Genomic DNA, 26,676 nt, shown 5'->3' on the forward strand with positions numbered 1-26,676 from the left:
GTCATACCCTAATTTTGTCTAGGGGCAATTTTTTGTCAACGTACGAACTTTGGCTGACCCATTTAAGGTGCTTAACATTCATCACTGCGTAATCCATAAAGTTTTGCGATGTTTCGGAAAGAAATCAGCCAAAAACACAAAATGGGGGGCTACACTCATCAAACTAGGGGGTGTATAGCATTGGGCCCATCCGGCCCATCCTAGGACATTCTAAAGGGGGGCTATACTCATCAAACTATGGGGTGTAACTAGCATTGGGCCCATTTGGGCCATCTTGAACAATCTAGAGGGAGGTGCACGCATCAAATTGGGGGTGTGATTAGCACTGGACCCATCTGTGCCAATCTAGAACATTCTGGTGGGGGTGAGCTGATCAATTTGGGGGTGCGCTTAGGAAACTTTGTCAGGAAGCAACCCTATTTTTTTTTTGCTATAAATAGGGGAGGGGGCTGAGTTTAATGGGTTCAACATTTTTTGAACTGAGTTTTCACTTGAAATTAGTGAGGAGAAGAACAAAGATGGAGAAAATCCAAGTCGACGTGCTTCCGTAACGCTTCCGAGACGTTTCCATGATCGATTTCATGGATGTTCTTCCCCATTCTTTGTTCGTTCTTCATCTTTCTTCGATCTTCAACAGGTTAGGTTTTGATTTTGAAGCTTTGAATTCATTCTATGCACCCTTAGGGGTCTATTCTTGCTTTGTATGTTTTCATCTTCATTCTTCTACTTTCGGTATTTTTTTTCTTCATTTTAGGCAAGTTTTGACCAATCTTTTAAGCCGTAATCTCACTTAATCGATGTTTAAATGAATTTTAACCGATCATTTGTTTTGTAATCTCGTTTAATTGCCTTTAAAATAAAATCCAGCCGATTGTTCACACTGTAACCTCAGTTAAAAATCAAAAAATAATAAAATAATAAAATATCTAACGCCTTAACGTTTCTCACCCAAAAAAGATCATTCAAGGTCGAACGCCTTAATGATTCTCACCCAAAAGAGATCGTTCAAGGTCCCCTCACCCAAAATAGATCGTTCAAGGTCCAACGCCTTAACGTTTCTCACCCAAAAGACATCGTTCAAAGGCCCAACGCCTTAATGTTTCTCACCTTTCAAAAATAAAGAGATCGTTCAAAAGGTCCAACGCCTTAACATTTCTCTCCTTCCAAAATCAAGAGATCGTTCAAAGGGTACAATGCGTTAATGAACGATTCTCCTTTTTCAAGAATCAAAAGATCGTTTAAAGCTTCCCCGTGCGTAAAAACAACTCCAGAACTTTTCATACTTAAAGTTTGTAGACCCACTTCTGGTTTTTCTAATGTTTTCCTCAAATAAACGTTGGTGGCGACTCCGTGCGTTTTCCTTCATTGGAAGACGCACCCGTGAGCCTTCGCATCGCCCTCCCACCGATGGGCAGGTTGCGATAGAAGGCTTTGAGGGCATCGTCAAAAATATTACAGGTAATAATTACCTCACCTTCACTAAGGAAGAGATCCCTGTCGAAGGGCGGGGACAAAATAGGGCCCTACACGTGTCCGTCAAGTGTATGGACCACATTGTGGCTAAGGTACTCGTCGACAACGGCTCATCACTCAATGTCATGCCTAAGAGTACACTAAACAAGCTGCCTTTCAACGTGCCATATCTAAAGCCGAGCTCCATGATAGTATGGGCTTTTGACGGCACCCGCCAAAATGTAGTAGGGGAGATTGACCTCCCAATTCAGATTGGACCCCACGCTTGCCAAGTCACATTCCAAGTGATGGATCAATCCGGCCTACAACTGTCTATTGGGTTGGCCATGGATTCACTCGGTTGGGGTGGTCCCTTCGACTCTCTATCAAAAGCTGAAGTTCGTGGTGGAGGGGCACTTGGTCATCGTCTCGAGGGAAGAGGATATTCTAGTAAGCTGCCTTTCTTCTATGCCATATGTTGAAGCTGCAGAAGAATCCTTGGAGACGGTTTTTCAGTCCTTTGAGGTAGTGAGCAACGCTTCTACGGATTTCCTCCCGATGCGGCCCGCATGTCTGATGCTGCGATGACGGTAGCTCGTGTGATGTTAGGACACAGATATGAGCCCGGAATGGGCTTAGGGAAGAACAATGATGGTGTGGCCAAGTTGGTCGAATTCAAGGAAAACCGCGGGAGGTTTGGGCTAGGCTATAAGCCCACGCGTGCCGATATAAGAAGAGGCACCCTAGAGAGAAGTAGGGGTATGGGCCAAAAGCAAAGGCCACATGTGAAAGAAGCCCCTCCATGCCACATCAACAAAAGCTTCGTGAGTGCAGGGTGGAGGTGTGAAGAACAAGTTGTCATGATACATGACGAGGCCCCCCAAGAGTGTCCAAACTGGGTACAACCATGCTTTCCCGATTTCCAATTAGGAAATTGGCAAGTGGTTGAGCATAATGTAATACATTAGTTTTAAACCTACAACTAGGCCTAGGCTTTAGGGTTTTCTCCTTATTAGGGCGTTATGTCTTTTTGCTATCAAGATATATAATAAGATCTTTCCTTCATCTATTCTTGCACCTTCACCCATTCTTATTCATCTGCATGTTTATTTCTGTTGCGACTAAACAGTATAGATTCGACGATGAGTCTTATGAAGGTACTAATACCGAGGACCCTAACGTTGATTTTGAATGAGTAGCAAACCGAGCTGAGAATGAAGAAGATGAAGATACGAGCTTTCCCCCGAAGCTAGAAAGGATGGTCGCTCAGGAAGTCCGAGTGATCGAGGCCATACCCGAATCAAATAAACATTAAAAATGCAGTATCTAGGAAGTGATTCTAGGTCGTCTCCCAACGAGCAATGGTCAACTAAATGTTCATATCAGATAGTGATAAAACAATAACGAATTGGGGGGGGGGGGTGAGGGGGTTGTTTGTTTTTGTAAATTAAACATCAAGAAAATTTTAATTAGAAAATAACAAAATTAAAACATGTTGTTCCCTCTTGATTCATAAGCAAGTCTCTTATCCTAGGTTACGAGGATTTATCCCTAATCAGTTCAACCACTTAATCTAACCCTAAATTAAATTACTAAGAAAAAATTAACATAAGGCTGTCATTATGTGATTAAGCAACACATACACCAATTAATCATGAACGAAACTGATCATTAAGGATGAACGTAAATTAAGCGCAGCGACAATTAATCAAGCACTAAGCATGCATGGATTAATAGCAACAAATACATAGTAATTGGCGAAGAGGAAAAACTGATCAGAATTCAATAGTAATAACAAAACCTCAAAGAGAGTTGTGCTTGATCCTCAAGAGAAAACAACGCTGGAGACTTAGCCTTCCATTAATCAGCAGAAAATGAAATTGTAGATTGAAGCAAAAATGAAATTGCAGAAAACGAACTTTATTCTACGAGAATAGTGTGCATGAACAGTAATAAAAACTGGAATTGCCAAAACCCTAAAATTATTCTCCTCTCCAAAAACTCTCTAAACTAAAACCCTGGTGCTGTTATATAGGTCCTCAACCCCAAAGCTTACAAATATATTTTAAGTCCAAGCCCATAAACAAAATAAAATAAAATCTGGACAAGATAAGATAAGATTGGATGAAATAAAATCTGGATGAAATAAAATCTGGATAAGATAAGATTTGATAAAATAAAATTGTCTGCTCTCTTCAAGTCCAAGCCCAATTTCGGATTCAAGCCCAATTGCTTATAATTCTCTTGAAATTAAATTAAAAACACAAAATTAGTCAAGTAGGCCCAAATGATAAAACTGCATAATTAATTTGACAATTAAGGCTAATCAGTAATTAAAATGGTGACAAAAAGGGTTAAGAAATAGGAGAAAATAATGACACATCAAATCCCCCACACTTAGCCTTTTGCCCTCCTGGGCAAAATCAAAAGGCAAAGCAAGGAACAAATCCAGAGACATTAAAGAGAAACAAACAAAAACAAAAACAATTACATATTTCCCAATGAATCTCAAGGAATGGGCAACATCCAACACGTAGAGAGTTAAAGAATCAAGACAGTCATGAAAATCATCCAAGCATCTCAAACATGGAAAGATAGTCAATCAGCTCAAGAATGAAAAGTGATAAAGCCTCATAAGATATGCACTCTATCTCTCAAGTGTCTAGGCTACTGTTTACTCTCAGAGCACCCATGAAAACAAACACCACATAGACTTGGAAAGACTCTAAAATTGACAACCACACCACAAACAAATGCATATGAGGATCAAAAGGTCTTTTAAGGTTGTAATGGGGCCAAGGACAAGGTAGAGGAAAGTATGGGATAAGTAGCTAAAACCCAAAGGAATAGAGGAGCAATGGGGAATAAGTGAGAACTAAGAAAAAGTAGTAAACCCCAAAACCAAAATTAAAAATTAAGCATAAAAAGTAAACCCAAAACAAAGTCAACCAAGTCCTCAAACCAATCCAAGTCTTCAAACCAAGACCTCATGTATTCAACTTCATTCTTTTTCTGTTTTTTTTTTAACGTGAACAGTAGCAATTGAAAGAAATTGAAAAATAAAGCAACAATTAGGCAATATATGTATATACATCAAGCATGGCCAAAAAAAACATATCATCCAATGAAACATACCCCCGCACACTTATTCCCAAAACAATTCTAAATCTCCAAAATTCCTTAAGGGTAGGGTGAGATCATGGTTTTTCACTTAAGGCTTGTAATGAGCTTCAAAACAAAGAAAGGGGAACATAGGCTCAAAGGGGCTATCAAAGGAATTAATTCAAGGTAGGATCATTTGGCTAGAGGCTTATAAGAACGAAATGCCTAAATCATCTCCCAACATGCATGTGAAGCAAGAAGTATCAATAAGAGTCAAGCCAAGGCTATTGTGCAAGCAATCAATGGGGCAAAACACACCGAATAAAATAGATGATGATGGCTCAAATTCTCACCAAGGGTAAATCTATCACTTCCGATTCGAATTTTCAAAACTAACTTGACATCCAGAGAAAAACAAGTATTTCAATTCACAAAATGCCAAGAAACTCCTATTTCAAAAACAATTACCCATTACATGTACATAACCTATAATTCAAAGAGAAACATGCAATGTTGTACATAAAACATAAAACCAAAATAACAAAATTAAACTAGAAAACCTAAAAAAATTAAACTAGAAAACCCAACAAAATTAATCTAGAATACCCAACAAAATCAACAAAATTAAAGAACAATCTCCCCCCCCCCCCCACACTTAAAAAACACATTGTCCTCAATGTAGCACAATCACAAGATCAAGAGCAATCAAAACAATCAATAAAATTGGACAAGTGCAATAAAAGTAAAGAAGGAGACAGAAAAAAAAAAAAACTCCCTAAGTCATGGCGGAAGAGAAGTAGGGTGAAGTAAGGAGGTCTCCTCCACCACTACATCCACTAAGGAGGGATTTGTGAGGAATGGTTTCAGCCAGTATCCATTGACCTTGAAGCTCTTATCTGTGGATTCACTTTTGATCTCAACTGTACCATAAGGAAAAACATTAGTCACCATAAAAGGACCAATCCACTTTGACCTCAACTTACCACTCATGAGTCCGAGCCTAGAGTTATACAATAAAACTTTCTGTCCAACCACAAAGTCCTTCTTAGCTATCAAGCTGTCATGGAATTTCTTGGTCTTCTCCTTGTAGAATTTGGAATTCTCATAGGCTTCTAAACGGATCTCATCTAGCTCACTTTCTTGAAACTTCCTTTCCTCTCCTGCCTGATCAATAGAGAAGTTGCAGGTTTTTACAGCCCAGTAGGCTTTGTGCTCTATTTCTATAGGAAGATGGCATGCCTTGCCAAAGACAACCCGATAAGGCGACTGATGTGTTATTATTTTCTCCTATTTCTTAACTCTTTTTGTCACCAATTTAATTACTGATTTACTCTAATTGTTAAATTTATTATTCGGTTTTATCAATTGGGCCCACTTGACTAATTTGGTGTTTTTAATTCAATTTCGGGATAATTATAAGCAATTAGGATGAGCCAGATTGGACGGGAAGAGAGAAGACAATATTATTAGATTTCGTCTAATTTCATTTTATTGCATTCAGTTTTTATTTAGGATTTTTATTTCGTTTTAGGCCAAAATAATGTAATCAGGCCCAGTGACTTTGAGTGACGCTTATAAATAGCATACCCTTGGGATTCATGCAGGCTATTCTATTATTCAGGAGTTTTAGGGTTTTACGTTTTGAGCTTTGTATTACTGTTCACGTGAATGCATTTTTCCATTTTCTACTTCTAATTGCAATTTCGTTTTTGTTCCTTCTTCTGCCTTTAGCTTCATTTTCGTTTTCTGCCTTTAGCTTCATTTATGTTTTCTGCTTTTGTTGAACTTATGGAAGGCTAAATTTCTAGTGTTGTTCCCCTCTGAGGAAGAAGGATAATTCTCTTTGTGGTTCTGTTTTTATTGTTGCTCTCCTATCGGTTTTCCCTTCACCAATTAATCCACATGCGTTTTGTTAATCTGTGCATGCTTCATGTTCAATTAATTGCCACTGTGCTTAAATTACGTTCGTGTTTAATGAACAAGGGGTTAATTGATGTATGTGTTGCCTAATCACATATTGACAACCTTAAATTGATTTTCACTTAGTAAATTAAATTAGGGTTTGATTAAGTGGTTAACTACCAGGGGTGAAATCCTCATAACCTAGGATAAGAGAATGGTTTCTGAATCAGAGGAAACAACACGTTTTTAATACTATTAATTTCGTATTCCAATCTGCTTGTTCTTAAATTCACCAAACAAACAACCCCCCCCTCAATTGTTACTGTTATAACGAAGCATATTATGAACATTTGGTTAGTCATTGCTCATTGGGAAACGACCTAGGATCACTTCCTAGTTATTTCATTCTAATGTTTATTTGATTCGGGTACAACCTCGATCAAATTTGGCGCCGTTGCCGGGGATCGAAACCGGGTCGTTTGCGTGACAGGCAGATATACAGGCCTCGATCTAATTTGGCACCGTTGCCGGGGAGCAGTGGTCCAAAAGTTCATAATAGCTAGTGATTCGTGTTTTATGTTTAGTTGTTTTACGTTTAATTCTTTTGTTTAGTATGTTCGTGTTGTGTTAGTGTGTTGTTTTGTTTTATTTGATGTTCTATTTTGCAATTTAGTAGTACCCCTTGTTCAGCGCTTCCCCTATTTCAGTTTTATGTTTTGCTGAGAATAATGCTTAGTGACGGAATTAGAGACGAATTCTGTGTTACTTTTCACACAGCATTACATTAGTGACTGAATTAGTGACTACTGTTGAGAATTTAATTAGCGATTTTTGTTTTGATAGTTAGGGTTGTTATTTTTGGCTGAATTTTGGTGTGGTAGGTTATTTTGACTCATATTTTGTGTGAAAAATACCAGGAACACTTGTGGTGACTGGATTTGAGAGATTCAAAAAAATTTGAGAACTTGTGTTTAGCAAAACTTCAAACGGCCATAACTTTTGCTCCGGGTATCAGAATGACTATTATTATATATGTATTTGGGGTAGAAAAAAATTTCCCATTTTGTGGCAGCCCGCCATAGGCTGGCTGAGGTCTCTAACTAGCCAAAATTGCCTGTTTACTAGTTTTTTTTTTATTTTTCAAGTTTTATTGTTTTATTTTTCTAAACTTTCCTTAGGCAGTTTCCATAGTTAGACTATGAATTTTTGTCTGAAAATTTTTATGCAATCTTTTCATGATTTTAGGGTGTTTCTCACAAAATTTCAGCTCATTTGGATATTGTTTGAGTATAGCTGTAGTTTTAACCCACCTCTTTTGCCCTGTCTGAGAAACACATGAATTACTGCATATAGTGCATGACTAGAGGCAATCCAGGTGACTTACAATCCTTTGATCCTGAAATAGATAGGACAGTTCATAGATTAGTTTGGCATAGTGTGCATCTTGATTACCCTGAACATTTTGTACCTTTTGAGCATCCTAAGCATTCTGTTATTGGTGAGTTTGAGCATTTTGTGGTTGGTAATTTTGAACATCCTGATTTTGAGCATTATAATTTTGAACATTCTAAAAATATGGCTTAACCTCCACCTCGTGAGAGGACTCTAAGGGAAATGGATGCACCTGATTTCACTTATGAAAGCTTGTGCATTCAATACCCTGATGAGGATGTCCCATATGTTCTTAAAACTGGACTGATACACTTGTTGCCCAAGTTTCATGGTCTTGTAGGTGAAGACCCTCATAAGCATCTGAAAGAATTCCATATTGTCTGCTCCACCATGAAACCTCCAGATATCCAAGAAGATCACATCTTTCTGAAGGCCTTTCCTCATTCTTTAGAGGGAGTGGCAAAGGACTGGCTATATTACCTTGCTCCAAGGTCCATCACAAGCTGGGATGACCTAGAAAAAAATTTCCCTGCTTCCAGGACCACGACCATCAGAAAGGATATTTTAGGCATTAGGCAACTCAGTGGAGAAAGCCTATATGAATACTGGGAGAGATTTAAAAAACTATGCACAAGTTGCCCTCACCACCAGATTTCTAAGCAACTTCTTCTCCAATATTTTTATGAAGGACTCAATAACATGGAGAGAAATATGATAGATGCTGCCAGTAGTGGAGCCCTTGGAGACATGACCCCTGCTGAAGCCAGGAATTTAATTGAGAAGATGGCTTCCAACTCCCAACAGTTTAGTGCCAGAAATGATGCTATTGTCGTTAGAGGAGTGCATGAAGTAGCCACGAATTCATCTTCATCAGCTGAAACTAAGAAGCTTGAGGGTAAACTAGATGCCTTGGTTAACCTGGTAACCCAGCTGGCCTTGAATCAAAAATCTGTACCTGTCGCAAGACTCTATGGTTTATGCTCCTCTGCTGACCACCATATAGATCTTTGCCCTTCTTTGCAGCAATCTAGAGCAATTGAACAACCTGAAGCTTATGCTGCAAACATCTACAATAGACCTCCTCAACCTCAGCAGCAAAATCAACCACAACAGAACAATTATGACCTCTCCAGCAACATATACAATCCCGGAGGGAGGAATCACCCTAATCTCATATGGTCTAGCCCTCAGCCACAACAACAACAGCCTGCTCCTTCCTTCCAAAATGCTGCTGGTCCAAGTAGACCATACGTTTCTCCTCCAGTGCAACAACAACAACAGCAATAGCAGCATCAACAGAGACAACAATCCACTACTGAGGCCCCTCCTCAACCTTCATTGGAAGAATTAGTGAGGCAAATGACAATATAGAACATGCCGTTTCAGCAAGAGACTAGAGCCTGTAACGACCCGCCTCGTCGCTACGGTATCCACACTCTAATATTCGATAATTTCAATTTTTATAAAAAGAACTCCCTTAATTTTTGCTTATGAAAATAGAAGTGATTTTGTCACAACATAAATTCATCCAACAACACGCCATTACTTAAGTGAATATGCATAATTACATAGAAACAATAATTCGGTACATGTCATACACATAACGAAAATTTAATATGTTCATATAATTAAAATTCCAGTTTTACATCTTTAACTCAACAAAATAAAACTTAAAAACCAACTACGGAGGAGTTGATTACAAAACACAACTCTCTCCCAAAATAACGCCAACGTCATCACGTCGGCTCGGCGGCTCCTCACCAGAATCTTACTCCCTACACCCTGCCACTGTCATTCTGCTCCCATGAACAAGATTCGTGATCATCACAGGTATCAACCACACGATACAAAATTGCAAGGGTGAGTTTATTATAAAAGAACCAATACCAATTCCAAATAACCACAATTAGCAAGAAACATAGGCAAACATGATAAGCATACACAAAAATCATTATTCAACACTCATATCCAACAAATATTCATCATTCACATCCAACAATTACTCATCATCCATCCATGGACTCAATCAAGACTGCACAAAATGATGCATGCACCTGACTCAACACTCAGATGCAATGTGGTACGTACCAACAACAACCAAATCTCAGGAAATAGCCTAAGCGTATCCACATGACACTCTCACTTAGGGAACTGTGCTGAGTTTGTCGAGACCACCCGGTTGTGCACGTAACAGTCCCCCTCCCATAGGTGATCAGCCTGGGAGCCCAAAGGTGTTCCCTACCAGGTGACAGCCCCCTAGTACAAAGTACACTTGGCCACAATTACTCTATTTCTTGTGTCGTATGAGCTATGATCATGGCCAAAAGTAAGTGCCAAAGACCATGGACCAATTAAAGCGCCTAAGCATCCCCTCAGAAATGCTTAGATTCTCTAACCATGCTAGTTACCCACGTCTGGGCCATCCGACAAGGTCAGTGCACTCTACCCCCCATGACATACACACCATACGACGTATGTGTTTGGCCAAAAGCTAGTGTCAAAGACCCTGGAAGGTCAGTGCACAGTGCCCCCCACGAACATACACAACATGCACATGCTAATGCATTTCCAACATCAATCAACATTCCATTTCCATGTCATTCTCAACATAAATATCATCTCGTCTCAATGACGTTATCAACAACAACAACAACCTCATTTTATATTCACATATTCATCAATAATAACAATTCATGTTGACATGGTCTTTATTAACAACATCATCTCAAATCAATATCATCATAATCATCATTATCATCACATATCAATTAAAATCCTCAATAGCAACATCAACAACAAATTGCATTTCACACATATATACATATATATCTTTCATGCCTGAGATTCACACTCACAGGTCTTCAAACAACACAAATCAAACAAACACAACAATATCATTCGTCACAACACACATATATATATCGCATCCCATTAGTTAAAACATAATTTTCTTGAAAGAAAAATCAGCATGCAACAGGGACAGGCAGATATCCTCATAGCTAGGTTCCCTGACCCTAACTATGGTGTTATAATGGTAAATTTTATAATAAACTCCCCTCACCTATCGTGAGCTACCCCACGGATTCCTCGTCGCGTCACTTGAAGATTCCTTTTCGTCCTTGCTCGTCGATTCCATGCAAGCCTCTACCATACCAAAACGAAGGAGACTTAGTATGGATTTCAGAAAACAAAGCTAGTAACAGTGCTCTGGGTCAAACACCCACATCACTACATGAAAGAGCTGAGAGCATTTCGGGTTTTATAAAGGAACATCATTTGGAAATTCTGACCACGCCAATGTGACCGGGGTTCAGTGTAGGTTACGAAAATAACATGCATTTCATGAAAGGATAACGTTTACAAAGTCTCTTTCTCTAAGGTTTTTCAAAGGAAGCATAAGACATGCAATGGCGGTTCCAAAGTCAGAAAAGATGAAAAGACAAGATGAAACTAACAAGAAACAAGAATAGAACCATGGTTACCTCAAAAGAAAACGAAAGGTCAGATTAGGGTTTCGTTCTCTACCGAAACCGCAAGCCAAGTTGGAAGATTCTGCTTCGGTTGAAGGGTTCCTCTCGGTGTAGGGTTTCAATGGAGAACAACGATGGTTTGTGGTGGCTAATGGTGGCTATGGGTGATGGAGAAAGTGCTTGGGACTTTATAAATGTCTTTGGAAGAAAGAAAGAAGAAGAAATAACGTTTTTCCTAAGCTACACGGAAGCAAAGGCTGAAGTGCATAAATAAGAAATGCTCTCGGGAACGGAAGCTTCTAGCAGACTATAGACATCTGCTTAAAGATCCCAACGGTCAGATCATGGAAAATTGTCTTTTGAAGTTGCAGACCAAATTTCGAGAAGATCTAACGGTTAACGAAGGCTGGGTAGCGTTTTTACCAAGGTAGCTTCATGTAGCTTTCTCTAGAAGCTTCATTAAGAGGCTTCCTCCAAAAGCTTCCTCGTGGCTTCTTTGAGAAGCTTTCTCAAGAGGCTTCTTTGAGAAGCTAGATCCTTACCTATCCACACCCCTCTATTAACTAAATTAACCTCCTTAAAAATAATTATGGATGAAAATAACGCAACAAATAATCAAACACCAAACATAATTACTAATAATATATAGATATATATATCAGGGTGTTATAGAACATGCAGTTTCAGCAGGAGACTAGAGCCTCAATTCAGAGTTTAACAAATCAGATGGGGTAGATGGCCACCCAGCTGAACCAAGCTCAATCACAAAACTCTGACAAGCGGTCTTCTCAATCTGTCCAGAATCCCAAAAATGTGAGTGTCATTACATTGAGGTCGGGAAAGCAGTATCAAGGACCTCAACCAATAGCATCTTCCTCATCCACAAATGAACCTGCCCAACTTCACTCTACTCTAGAAAAAGATGATGACAAAAATTTAAAGAGTAAGTTGCCTAACAATTCCTATGCAGGTGAATCTTCTACTGGTAATTCTGACTTGCAGCAGCAGCATATCCCTCTTCCATTCCCTCCAAGAGTAATTTCCAACAAAAAAGTGGAAGAGGCGGAGAAGGAGATCTTGGAAACATTTAGAAGAGTAGAGGTAAACATACCTCTGCTGGATGCAATAAAGCAAATTCCAAGATATGCTAAATTCTTGAAAGAGTTGTGCACTCATATGCGAAAGCTTAAAGGAAGTGAAAGAATTAGCATGGACAGAAATGTCTCCGCATTGATTGGTAAATCTGTTCCCCAAATCCCTGAAAAATGTAAGGATCCAGGTACATTCTGCATACCTTGTATTATAAGGAACAGTAATTTTGACAATGCCATGCTAGATTTAGGAGCTCCTATTAGTGTTATGCCTCTGTCTATTTTTAATTCTCTATCTCTTGGTCCTTTGCAGTCAACTGATGTGGTGATTCATTTAGCTAATAGAAGTGTTGCCGATCCTGCTAGTTTCATAGAGGATGTCTTAGTTAGAGTTGGTCAACTGATTTTCCCTGTTGATTTTTATGTTTTGAATATGGAGGAGGGATTTTCTCAAGGATCAGTACCCATCATTCTAGGCAGACCTTTTATGAAAACTGCTAGAACTAAGATAGATGTATATGCAAGCACATTATCTATGGAGTTTGGTGATATAACTGTTCATTTTAATATTCTCGATGCTATGAAACACTCATCTGAAGATCTTTCTGTATTCCGTGCTGAAATAATTGACCATATTGTTGATGAATACATGACTGATCTTCATTCTAATCTGCATGCCTGTCACTCTTCATGCATTGAATCTGAATTTGTATTTCATCATATGTCTGAATTTGATGTTGAGAGTGAATCTGAATTTGATACTGATTACATGTCTGGTGATGTTTTACCTCTTGAGATTGATTTTATAGAGTCAGATAGAACTAACCATGCTTTAGGAAGTTCATATACCTCTGACTTTCTTTATGAGGTACAGGCTGAGAAACCATCTCTTTCTACCATTATCCAGCCGCCCACACCAGAATTGAAGCCTCTACCATCAAATTTAAAATATGCTTACTTGGATGATAGCAAAAGTTTTCCAGTAATTATATCTGCCTCCCTTGTTGATGAGCAAGAGGAGAAGTTGTTATCAGTTCTCAAGAAGCATAAGAAGGCTATAGGCTGGACCCTAGCGAACATTCCTGGTATTAGCCCATCCACATGTATGCATCGGATAAATTTAGAGGATGGGGCTAAACCAGTAAGGCAGCCACAGAGAAGACTCAAACCGGTGATTCTTGATGTAGTGAAGAAGGAGGTAACCAAGCTTTTGCAAGCTGGAATCATTTATCCTATCTCCGACAACCAATGGATGAGTCCTGTCCAGGTAGTCCCGAAGAAAACTGGCCTCACCGTGATAAAAAATAAGAAGGAGGAGTTGATTCCTACTCAGGTGCAGAACAGTTGGAGAGTCTGCATCGACTATAGGAGGCTGAACCAGGTTACCAAAAAGGACCATTTTCCCCTGCCATTCATTGACCAGATGCTTGAACGCTTGGCAGGTAAATCTCACTATTGTTTCCTTGATGGTTTTTCTGGTTATATGCAAATCACTATTGCTCCTGAGGATCAGGAAAAGAGCACATTCACCTACCCCTTCGGCACTTTTGCCTATAGGAGGATGCCTTTCGGCCTGTGCAATGCCCCTGGTACCTTCCAGCGGTGCATGATCAGTATTTTCAGTGATTTTTTAGAAAATTGCATAGAGGTGTTTATGGATGATTTCACTGTATATGGATCCTCTTTTGATGTTTGTTTGGATAGTCTAGAAAAGGTTTTGAATAGATGCACTGAAACTAACCTTGTTCTAAATTTTGAAAAATGTCATTTTATGGTTGAGCAAGGTATAGTTTTAGGCCACATTATTTCCAATAAGGGCATTGAAGTAGATCCTGCAAAAATTTCTGTTATTTCACAATTGCCTTACCCCTCTTGCGTGCGAGAGGTGCAATCTTTTCTAGGTCATGAAGGATTCTACAGGCGCTTTATAAGAGATTTTAGCAAAGTAGCCCTTCCACTATCCAACTTGTTGCAAAAGGAGGTGGAGTTTGACTTTAATGATAAATGCAAAGAGGCTTTTGATTGCCTCAAAAGAGCACTAACTACCACCCCCATCATCCAGGCACCCGACTGGACAACCCCTTTTGAGCTTATGTGTGATGCATCAAATTATGCATTGGGGGCTGTCCTTGCTCAGAAAATTGATAAATTGCCTAGGGTGATATATTATGCTTCTAGGACTTTAGATGCTGCCCAAGCAAATTATACTACTACTGAGAAAGAGCTTCTAGCCATAGTTTTTGCTCTTGAAAAATTTCGATCTTATTTGCTTGGTACTCGCATTATTGTTTATACTGACCATGCAGCTCTAAAGTACTTGTTGAAGAAGGCTGATTCTAAGCCTAGGTTGATCTGATGGATGCTCTGGCCCCAAGAGTTTGACTTGGAGATCCGTGATAGGAGTAGAGCACAAAATTTAGTTGCTGATCATTTGAGTTGGATCGAACGTGTGTCTGATGAGGACTCACCCAGTCAGGATGATTTCCCAGATGATCATTTGTATATATTGTATAGTATTTATGATTCTTTTTCTACTCCCTAGTTTGCTAACATTGTAAATTATGTAGTTGCTTCTGTTTTTCCTCCCTTAGCATCTAAGGCTCAAAAAGATAAAATTAAAAGTAATGCTAAGCATTTTATTTGGGATGACCCCTACTTGTGGAAATTGTGCAGTGATCAGGTCATTAGGCGATGCATTCCAGATCATGAGATTCCTGCAGTTCTGTCATTCTTCCGCATCGGGAGGTCATTTGGGTGTTCAAAGGACAGTTCGCAAAGTGCTTGAATGTGGATTTTATTGGCCCACCATCTTTAAAGATGCGTGGAAGACTTGTAGCACTTGTGAGCAGTGTCAGAGAGCAGGAAGTGCACTTACATGGCGACAACAAATGCCTCAGCAACCCATGCTGTTCTGTGAGGTGTTTGATGTCTGGGGCATAGATTTCATGGGTCCTTTTCCCGTCTCTTTTGGTTATGTTTATATTGCCCAGGAATGCAAAAGGCTAAGTATGGGGGGTTTTGATGTGCCATCATTTTCTTCTATTTTCTAAACCCTTTTTGCACCATTTTAATTATTGATTGGTCTTAATTGTCAATTAATTAGGCAGTTTTATTATTTGGGCTCATTTAGCTAATTTGATGTTTTTAATCTAATTTCAGGAATTAATGAAACATTGGGCTTAATCCAGATTTTGGTTGTGGACTTGAAGAGGGCAAATAAAGCAGCGCTTACCTTAGTTAATTTCTAATTAGGAAATTTCGCAATTTTATTTTATGTTGTTCAGTGTTTATTTCGTTTTGGGCCAGAGTATTGAAATAGGGCCCAGTGACTTTGAGTGACTCTTTTTAAATAGCTGCCTTGGGATTCGTGCAGGGCATTCTATTCTGTTATGCTATTCATTATTCAGAGCTTTGTTTTAGGGTTTTCGTTTTTCTGTTTTGACGTTTCTGAGTTCGTAAAGCAATTTTACGTTTTCTGCCTCTAATTACGAGTTCATTCTTGCTTCTTCTTCTACTTTCATTTACGTTTCTGTTCATTTACGTTTCTGTTCATTTACGTTCTTGTTCATTTACGTTTCTACTTCATGTTTCATTTGCGTTTTCTGTTTGAATCCATGGAAGGCTAGATTTTCTGGTGTTGTTTCCTTTTGAGGACGAAGCCCAACTCTCTTTGAGGTTTCGTTTGTAATGTGGTTTCCTGGCAGTTTTCCCTTCACCAGTTATCCCAATTTCGTGAATATTAATCAGTGCACGCTTCGTGTTCGATTAATTGCCTCTGAGCCTAACTTGCGTTCATGCTTAATGGACGAAGGGCTAACTGGTGTATGTGGTGCCTAATCACGTATTGAAAACCCTAAGTTGATTTTCGCTTAGTAAATTGAAATAGGGTTGGATTAAGTGGTTGACTGTTAGGGACGAATTCTCCATAACCCAGGATAAGAGAGTGGCTTCTGAATCAGAGGAAACAACCCGTTTTTAGTATTAGTAGTTTCGTATTCCATTTTATTTGTTCTGCTCTTTAATTACCAAACAACCAACCCCCCCCCATCGTTACTGTTACTGCAAGTATATTATGAACATTTGGCTTGTCACTGCTCGTTGGGAAACGATCTAGGATCACTTCCTAGTTACTGCATTTTCATGTTTATTTGATTCGGGTACGGCCTCGATCAAATTTGGCGCCGTTGCCGGGGAGCAGTGTCCAAAGGTTCATAATAGCTAGCTCTAATCTATTTTACAGGTTTGGAGTACCTAAAGCAATCGTTAGTGATCAAGGAACCCATTTTTGCAACAAATCAATGCATGCCTTGGTTAAAAAGTACGGGGTTGTAGACAAGGTATCCACACCATACCACCCCCAAACCAATGGACAGGCAGAAATTTCTAACAGTGAGATCAAGAGAATTTTAGAGACGATTGTGTAGCCATGCAGGAAAGATTGGAGTACCAGGCTTGGTGATGCTCTTTGGGCACATAGGATTGCCTACAAAGCACCCATAGGTTGTCTTTGGAAAGGCATGTCATCTTCCAGTGGAGATTGAGCACAAAGCGTACTGGGCAGTGAAGACCTGCAACTTCTCTATGGATCAAGCTGGTGAGGAAAGAAAGTTGCAAATGAGCGAGTTAGATGAGATCCGCCAAGAAGCGTATGAGAATGCCAAGTTCTACAAAGAAAAGACCAAGAAGTTCCATGATAGCATGATAATTAAGAAGGACTTCATGGTCGGGCAAAAAGTGTTATTGTATAATTCTAGGCTTGGACTCATGAGTGGTAAGTTGAGGTCTAAGTGGATTGGTCCTTTTGTTGTTACTAATGTTTTTCCTTATGGTACAGTTGAGATCAAAAGTGACTCCACAAACAAGAGCTTCAAGGTCAATGGACACCGACTTAAGCCATTCCTCACAAACCCTTCTTTAGTGGACGCAGTGGTGGAAGAGATTGTTCTTTGTTTGGTTTTTTCTAGGTTAAATTTGTGTTAAAATTGTTATGTTGGTTTTATGTTTTGTGTACAACATTGCATGTTTCTCTTTGAATTTTGGGTTATGTACAGGAAATGGGTAATTGTTTTCGAAATATGAGTTTCTTGGAATTTTGTGAATTAAAATCCTTGCCTTCTCTACATGTCAAGTTAGTTATGAAAGGTTGAATTGAAAGTGACAAATTTACCATTGGTGAGATTTTGAGTCATCATTGTTTATTTTATTCGGTGTGCTTTGCCCCATTGATTGCTTGCACAATAGCCTTGGCTTGACTCTTGTTGATACTTCTTGGTTCACATGCATGTTGGGAGATGATTTAGGCATTTTATTATTATAAGCCTCTAGCCAAATGAGCCTACCTTGAATTAATTCCTTTGATAGCCCTTTTGAGCCTATGTTTCCCTTTCCTTGTTTTGAAGCTCACTACAAGCCTTAAGTGAAAAACCATGATATCACCTTACCCTTAAGGAATTTTAGAAGTTTTTTGGGAATAAGTGTGTGTGTGTGTTGGGGGGGGGGGGGGGGGGGAGGGGTATGTTTCATTGGAAGATATGATTTTTGGCCATGCTTAATGTTTTATTTTGGCCATGCTTGATGTATATATATTTTGCCTAGTTCGTGCTTTAATCTTCAAAAATTCAAAATACTTTCAATTGCTGCAAATTCTGCAAATTCGTACTGTTTAAAAAAATAAAAATAAAAATAAAAAATTAATTAATTAAAAAAAAGAGAAGAAGTGAAGTTGAATAAATGAGGTCTTGTTTTGAGGACTTGATTTGGGTTGAAGCCTTGGTTGATTTTGTTGATATTAGAGGGTTTGGGTTTGCTACTTGTGCTTAATTTCCACTTATTCCCCATCGCTCCTCTATTCATTTAGGGTTTTAGCTACGTATCCCATACATCCATCTACCTTGTCCTTGGCCCCATTACAACCTTTAAAGACCTTTTGATCCTCGTGTGTTTGTCAAGTTTGTTTGTCAACTTTAGAATTTTGCCAAGTCTATGTGGTGTTTGTTTTCACAAGTGCTTTGAGAGTAAACAGTAGCCTAGACACTTGAGAGATATAGTGAATATCTTGTGAGGCTATATCACTTATATTTGAGCTGATTGGCTACCTGACCATGTTTGAGATACTTGGATGATTTTCATGACTGCCTTGATTCTTTAACTCATTACACATTGGTTATTACCCATTCCTTTAATTCCTTGAGACTCAATGAGAAATATGTAATTGCTTTGGTGTATGTTTATCTCTCTTTAATGTCTCTGGATTTGTTCTTTGCTTTGTTTTTAATTTTGCCTAGGAGTGCAAAAAGCTAAGTGTGGGGGATTTTGATGTGTCATTATTTTCTCCTATTTCTTAACCTTTTTTGTCACCAATTTAATTATTGATTTACTCTAATTGTTAAATTTATTATTTGGTTTTATCAATTGGGCCCACTTGACTAATTTGGTGTTTCTAATTCAATTTAAGTATAATTATAAGCAATTGGGCTGAGCCAGATTGGATGGGAAGACAAAAGACAATTTTATTAGATTTTGTCTAATTTCATTTTATTGCGTTCAGTTTTTATTTAGGATTTTTATTTCGTTTTAGGCCAAAATAATGTAATCAGGCCCTGTGACTTTGAGTGACCCTTATAAATAGCATAGCCTTGGGATTTGTGCAGGCTATTCTATTATTCAGGAGTTTTAGGGTTTTACATTTTGAGCTTTGTATTACTGTTCATGTGAATGCATTTTTCCATTTTCTGCTTCTAATTGCAATTTCGTTTATGTTCCTTCTTCTGCCTTTAGCTTCATTTTCGTTTTCTGCCTTTAGCTTCATTTATGTTTTCTACTTTTGTTGAACTTATGGAAGGCTAAATTTCTAGTGTTGTTCCCCTCTGAGGATGAGCATAATTCTCTTTGAGGTTCTGTTTTTATTGTTGCTCTCCTATCGGTTTTTCCTTCACCAATTAACCCACATGCGTTCTGTTAATCTGTGCACGCTTCGTGTTCGATTAATTGCCACTGTGCTTAAATTACGTTCGTGCTTAACGAACAAGGGGTTAATTGGTATATGTGTTGCTTAATCACATATTGACAACCTTAAATTGATTTTCGCTTAGTAAATTAAATTAGGGTTGGATTAAGTGGTTAACTATCAGGGGTGAAATCCTCATAACCTAGGATAATAGAATGGCTTCTAAATCAGAGGAAACAACATGTTTTTAATACTATTAATTTCGTATTCCAATCTGCTTGTTCTTAAATTCACAAAACAAAAACACCCCCCAATTGTTACTGTTATAACGAAGCATATTGTAACATTTGGTTAGTCATTGCTTGTTGGGAAACGACCTAGGATCACTTGCTAGTTTCTCCATTCTAATGTTTATTTGATTCGGGTACGGCCTCAATCAGCGACATAACTATGGGTGCTTTGTAGGCAGTCCTATGCGCCCAAAGAGCATCATCCAGCCTGGTGCTCCAATCCTTTCTGTTCAGCTGCACAATCTTCTCTAAGATCCTTTTTATCTCCCTGTTTGAAATCTCAGCCTGCCCATTAGTTTGGGGGTGGTAAGGTGTGGAAATTTTGTGCACGACCCCATACTTTTTGAGCAAGGCATACATGGATCTGTTACAAAAATGGGTGCCTTGATCACTAACGATGGCTCTAGGGACTCCAAACCTGCAAAACAGATTAGATCTAACAAAATCCACAACAACTTTAGCATCGTTAGTTCTAGTGGGTTTGGCTTCCACCTATTTTGAAACATAATCAACAACAAGGAGAATATAAACAAAACCAAAAGAGACAGGGAAAGGCCCCATAAAATCTATACCCCAGACATCAAACACCTCGCAGAATAACATGGGTTGTTGAGGCATTTCCTGTCTCCATGAAATTGAGTCGCCTGCTCTCTGACAAGGCTCACAAGTACTATAGATTCTCCACGCATCCTTGAAGATGGTGGGCCAATAGAAACCGCAGTCAAGCACCTTGCGAGCTCTCCTCTGTATGCCAAGATGGCCACCTGGTGCGGAAGAATGACAGAATTGTAGGACCGAGTCGATCTCATGGTTTGGAATGCATCTCCTAATAACCTGGTCACTGCACAACTTCCACAAATAGGGGTCATCCCAAATATAATGCTTAGCATCGCTCTTAATTTTATCATTTTGAGCTTTAGATGCTAAGGGAGGAAAAATAGAAGCAACCAAATACTATACAGAATGTACAAATGGTCATCCTAAAAATCATCCCTCAGACACACGCTCAATCCTACTCAGATGGTCAGCCACGAGGTTCTATGCACCGCTCCGATCACGAATCTCCAAATCAAACTCTTAGAGCCAAAGCATCCACCTGATCAATCTAGGCTTTGATTCAGCCTTCTTCAACATGTACGTCAGAGTTGCATGGTCAGTATAAACAATAACATGAGTACCAAGTAAATATGAATGAATTTCTCAAGAGCAAAAACTATCGCTAATAGCTCCTTCTCTGTGGTAGTGTAATTTGCTTGAGCAACATCCAAAGTTTTGGAAGTGTAGTAGATCACCTGAGGCAACTTATCAATCTTTTGAGCAAGGACAGCTCCCAATGCGTAATTGGATGTATCGCACATTAGCTCGAATGGGGCTGTCCAATCAGGTGCCTGAATGATAGGGGTGGTAGTCACCGCATGCTTGAGGCAATCAAAAGCCTCTTTGCATCGGTCATCAAAATCAAACTCCACCTCCTTTTGCAGCAGATTGGATAGTGGAAGGGCCACTTTTCTAAAATCCTTGATAAAGCGCCTATAAAACCCTGCATGACCAAGAAAAGAACGAACCTCTTGCATGCAAGAGGGGTAAGGCAATTGTGAAATAACATTTATCAACTAAGAACTCTATCCAGACTTTCCAAACATGTATCAAAAGAGGATCCATAAATAGTAAAGTCATCCATAAACACCTCTATGCAACTCTCTAAAAAATCACTGAAAATGCTAAGCATACACCGCTGGAAGGAGCCAGGGGCATTTCATAGGCCAAAGGGCATCCTCCTATAGGAAAAAGTGCCAAAGGGACAGGTGAATGTGGTCTTTTCTTGATCCTCAGGAGCAATATGAATTTGTAAATAACTAGAAAAACCATCAATAAAATAGTAATGAGACTTACCTACCAAGCGCTCAAGCATTTGATCAATGAATGGCAGGGGAAAATGATCTTTTCTGGTCACCTAGTTCAGCCTCCTATAATCAATGCAGACTCGCTAGCTATTCTGCACTCTTGTAGGGATAAGCTCATCCCTCTTATTCTTGATCATTGTGAGGCCTGTCTTCTTAGGAACCACTTGGACTGGACTCACCCACTGGTTGTCAAAAATGGGGTAGATGATTCCAGCTTGTAAGAGCTTGGTCACTTCCTTTTTCACCACATCTAGAATGATGGGGTTGAGTCGCCGTTGTGGCTGCCTGACTGGCTTAGCTCCATCCTCTAAAAGTATCCTATGCATGCAGGTAGATGGGCTAATACAAGGAATGTCTTCTAAAGTCCATCCAATGGCTTTCTTGTGCTTCTTGAGAACTAGCAACAACTTCTCCTCTTGCTCAGCAGCAAGGGAGGCAGAGATGATCACTGGAAATTTTTCCTTGTCCTCCATGTAAGCATATTTGAGGGTTGCTGGTAAGGGCTTCAACTATGGTGTGGGTGGTGGCTGAACAGTGGGAAGAACCAGGGTAGGAGAAGAAGAAGGTTCCCAGCTTGTACCTCATAAAGCAAGTCAGAAGTATATGAACTTCTTGCAACACGATTAGTGCATTCTGACTCTAAAAAATCAACATCAAGAGGTACAACACCCAGAAAATTAGAACCAAACTCAAATTCAAATTCACTCTCAGCATAAAAATCAGATACAGGATCAAATTCAAACTCAGATTCAGATTCAATGCATAAGGAATGACAAGTATGCAGATCAGATAAAAATGGATGTTTCCTACCATGAAGAACAGAATCAAAATCAAACATATAATCATCAACAATCTGATCAATTATCTCAGCACGAAAAACAGAATGATCCTCAGATGGATGTTTCATGGCATTAAGAATGTTAAAGTGAACAACAATATCAACAAATTCCATAGACAATGTGCCAGCATAAACATCTATCTTGGTTCGGGCTGTTTTCATAAATGGCTTGCCTAAAATAATTGGAATTGAACCATGGGAAAATCCCTCTTCCACATTAAGAACATAAAAATCAACAGGAAAAATAAGTTCACCAACCCGAACCAGCACATCCTTTATGAAACCTGCGGGGTAAGCAACACTTCTATTTGCCAAATGAATCACCACATCTGTAGATTGCTAAGGTCCAAGAGATAAAGAATTGAAAATGGACAGAGGCATGACACTAACTGATGCTCCTAGATCTAGCATGGCATTCTCAAATTTACTGTTCCCAATAATGCAAGGTATACAGAAAGTACTTGGGTCCTTACATTTCTCAGGAATGTGAGGAACATATTTACCTATCAATGCTGACACATTTCTGCCCATGCTAATCCTTTCATTGCCTTTGAGCTTCCTTTTGTGGGTGTGCAACTCCTTTAGAAACTTGGCATATCTTGGAATCTGCTTGATCGCATCTAGTAGAGGTATGTTCACCTCTACTTTCCTAAAGGTCTCCAAGATCTCCTTTTCCGCTTCTTCCATTTTTTTGTTTGGAATTGCTCTAGGTGGGAATGGAAGAGGGATAGGAGGCTGCGGTAAGTCATAATTACTAGAGGAAGGTCCACCTGCATGAAAATTTTTGTTAGGAAGCTCTCTTTTGTGCAACTATCTCATCCTCTTTTTCAGGTGTAGAATAAAGCTTAACAGGTTCAGGTGCTGGTGTTGCTACTGGTGGAGGCACTTGAATTTGGTTGCCAGACCTCAAAGTGATGACACTCACATTTTTCAGATTCTGCACAGTTTGTGAAGACAATTTGTCAGAATTTTGGGGCTGAGCTTGGTTCAACTGAGTAGCCATCTACCCTATCTGATTTGTCAGACTCTGAATGGAGGCTCTTGTCTTTTGCTGAAATTGCATATTCTGGATGGTCATTTGCCTCACTAACTCTTCTATGAAAGGTTGAGGAGGAGCCTCAGTTGCTTGTTGTCTTTGTTGTGACTGTTGCTGCTATATCGGAGGAGGAACATATGGCTTGCTTGGACCAGTAGCATTCTGGAAAGGAGGGACAGACTGTTGTTGTTGTGGAGGACTTGTCCATTTCAGATTTGGAGATTCCTCCAACCTGGATTGTATCTGTTACTTAAAAGGTCATAATTATTCTGATGTTGTTGGTTTTGCTGCTGAGGGGGTCTATTATAAATGTTTACAGCATAAGCTTCAGGTTGCTTATTGACTCCAGATTGCTGCAAAGAAGGACAGAGATCTGTATGGCGATCTGCAAAAGAACATAGACCACAGACTCTTGCAACAGGTGCAGATTTCTGATTCATGGCAAGCTGAGTTACTAGGTTGACCAAGGCATCAAGTTTTCCCTCAAGCTTTTTATTTTTAGTAGATGAAGATGAATCTGTGGCCACCTCATGGACTCCTTTAAGGACAATAGCATCATTTCTTGCACTGAATTGTTGGGAGTTGGAAGCCATCTTCTCAATCAAATTCCTAACCTCAGCAGGAGTCATATCACCAAGAGCTCTACCACTAGCAGCATCAATCATACTCCTCTCCATGTTGCTAAGTCCCTCATAGAAATATTGAAGAAGGAGTTGGTCAGAAATCTGGTGGTGAGGGCAGCTTGCACACAATTTCTTGAATCTTTCCCAGTACTCATACAGGCTCTCTCCACTAAGTTGCTTGATGCCTGAAATGTCTTTTCTGATGGCAGTGGTCCAAGATGCAGGGAAGAATTTCTCCAAGAACACCCTCTTAAGGTCATCCCAGTTGAAAATGGACCTGAGAGCAAGGTAGTATAGCCAATATTTTGCCACTCCCTCCAGATAATGAGGAAAAGCCTTTAGAAAGATATGATCTTCTTGGACATCAGGGGGCTTCATGGTCGAACAAACAATATGGAACTCCTTAAGATGCTTATGAGGATCTTCACCTGCAAGACCATGAACTTGAGCAGCAAATGTATTAGTCTAGTCTTGAGAACATATGGAACACCCTCATCAGGATATTGAATGCACAAGCTTTCATAAGTGAAATCAGGTGCAGCCATCTCCCTAAGAGACCTCTCACGAGGTGGAGGTTGAGCCATGTTCTCAGTATGAAAATTAGTAGTTAAATGCTCAAAATCAGAATATTCAGAATCACTAGCAATAGAATACTCACAATGCTCAAAATGCACAGAATAATCAGGATGCACACTATGGCTAACTAATCTATGAAAGGTTCTATCTATTTTAGGATTAAAGGGTTGTAAATCACCTGGATTGCCCCTAGTCATGCACTATATGCAGCAAACAATGTGCTCTCAAACAAGCACCAAGGGAGGGTTAAAACTACAACTATAGTCAAATGATATCCAAATGAGCTGAAATTTTGTGAGCAACACCCTAAAATCATCAAAAGATAGCACAAAAAATTTCAAACAAAAATTCAAAGTCTAACTTGTTGGATCGAGTGGCCTCAGAATAATTAAGAAGGGGGGGGGGGGTTGAATTAATTACTCCTAAACCTTTACTAATTAAAAAATTACTCTTCTAAGGCTTTTACTAAATTGTTAAGAGAATGAGGAGTAGAAGAGAAAATTAACAGAAAGTAAAAGCGGAAATTAAATGCACAGCGGAAAGTAAAAGAGTAGGGAAGAAGGAAACAAACACAAGAGTTTTTATAGTAGTTCGGCAACAACCCGTGCCTACATCCAGTCCCTAAGCGACCTGCGGTCCTTGAGATTTCTTTCAACCTTGTAAAAATCCTTTTACAAGCAAAGATCCACAAGGGATGTACCCTCCCTTGTTCTCTTTGAACCTAGTGGATGTACCCTCCACTAGAACTGATCCACAAGAGATGTACCCTCTCTTGTTCTCAGTCAAACCCAAGTAGATGTACCCTCTGCTTGTACCACAAAGGATGTACCCTCCAATGTGTTAAGACAAAGATCTCAGGCGGTTAAACCTTTGATACTTTGTGAATGGGGATACAAAAGAATTCTCAGGCAGTTAGTCCTTTGAACACTTTTGTATTAGGGAAAGGGAAGAATCAAAAGAATTCTCAGACTGTGTCGTTTTGAATTCTTTGACAAGGGAGAAGGGAGACACAAAAGAATTCAGGCGGTTAGTCCTTTGTTCTTTTGGAAAAGGGAGAAGAGAGACACAAAAAGAATTCAGGCGGTTAGTCCTTGGCGAATTATTTTTGGCAAAGGGAGAAGAGAATGAAAAGATGAATAGCACAAGTTTTCAAGGTTTGGAAAACCAGAAAACTTCAGAAAGCTTTTGGTACAAAGAAGAACAAGAAGTTCAAAGAGATTCAAGGCTTGTAAAGGATTGTATGAATAAGTGTAAAAATGTGTATTGAAAAGCAAATCAAAGCCTTACTTTTATAGACTCTTCATGTCTGGCCAAGACAACCATTTAGAAGAGTTATAACTTTTAGAAAAACTTAAAACCAATTTGAAAAAGTCAAAAACCTTTTGAAGAGTTACATATTTTGATTTATTCAGAAACAGTCACTAGTAATCGATTACCAAATCAGTATAATTGATTACACAAAGCTTTTATGTGAAAGGATGTGACTCTTCACATTTGAATTTGAATTTCAACGTTCAAAGCCACTGGTAATCGATTACCAAAACATTGTAATCGATTACAACTTTTTGAAATTAATTGGAACATTGTAAATTGAATTTGAAAACTTTTTCAAAACAATTTTGCTACTGGTAATCGATTACAACAATCTAGTAATCGATTACCAGAGAGTAAAAACTCTTTGGTAAACATGTTTTGAGAAAAATCATGTGCTACTTAATTTTTGAGAAAAACTTTTCATACTTATCTTGATTAAGCCTTCTCTTGATTCTTGATTCTTGATTCTTGAGTCTTGAATCTGGATCTTGATTCTTGAGATCTTGATTCTTGACTCTAAACTTTCTTCTTGAGTCTTGAATTCTTCTTGATTCTTATCTTGAACTCTTGAATTGTTCTTGATTCACTTGAGTTGTTCTTTGATTGATCTTTGAGCTTTTTGTCATCACCTTTGCCATCATCTTTTGTTATCATCATTGTTATCATCAAAACACCTTTGAATCACCTTTGATTCACCATGAAACTCTGCTTATACATAACTATGAAAACTACTTAAGCAA

At 39.0% G+C, this 26,676-nt stretch overlaps 2 non-coding genes across 2 annotated transcripts; one reads left to right on the top strand and one right to left on the bottom strand.

Moving 5' to 3' along the window:
- Positions 1–8,394: 8,394 nt before the first annotated feature.
- On the bottom strand, positions 8,395–8,501 carry LOC112998223 (small nucleolar RNA R71). The gene has a single exon (XR_003263262.1). It is a non-coding gene; the product is annotated as a small nucleolar RNA R71 (small nucleolar RNA).
- A 15,645-nt stretch (positions 8,502–24,146) lies between these two features.
- LOC112998221 (small nucleolar RNA R71) lies at positions 24,147–24,253 on the top strand. The gene has a single exon (XR_003263260.1). It is a non-coding gene; the product is annotated as a small nucleolar RNA R71 (small nucleolar RNA).
- The last annotated feature ends 2,423 nt before the right edge of the window (positions 24,254–26,676 follow it).

The sequence above is a fragment of the Glycine max genome, chromosome 10 (assembly GCF_000004515.6).
Source record: "Glycine max cultivar Williams 82 chromosome 10, Glycine_max_v4.0, whole genome shotgun sequence".
NCBI classification, from domain to species: domain Eukaryota; kingdom Viridiplantae; phylum Streptophyta; class Magnoliopsida; order Fabales; family Fabaceae; genus Glycine; species Glycine max.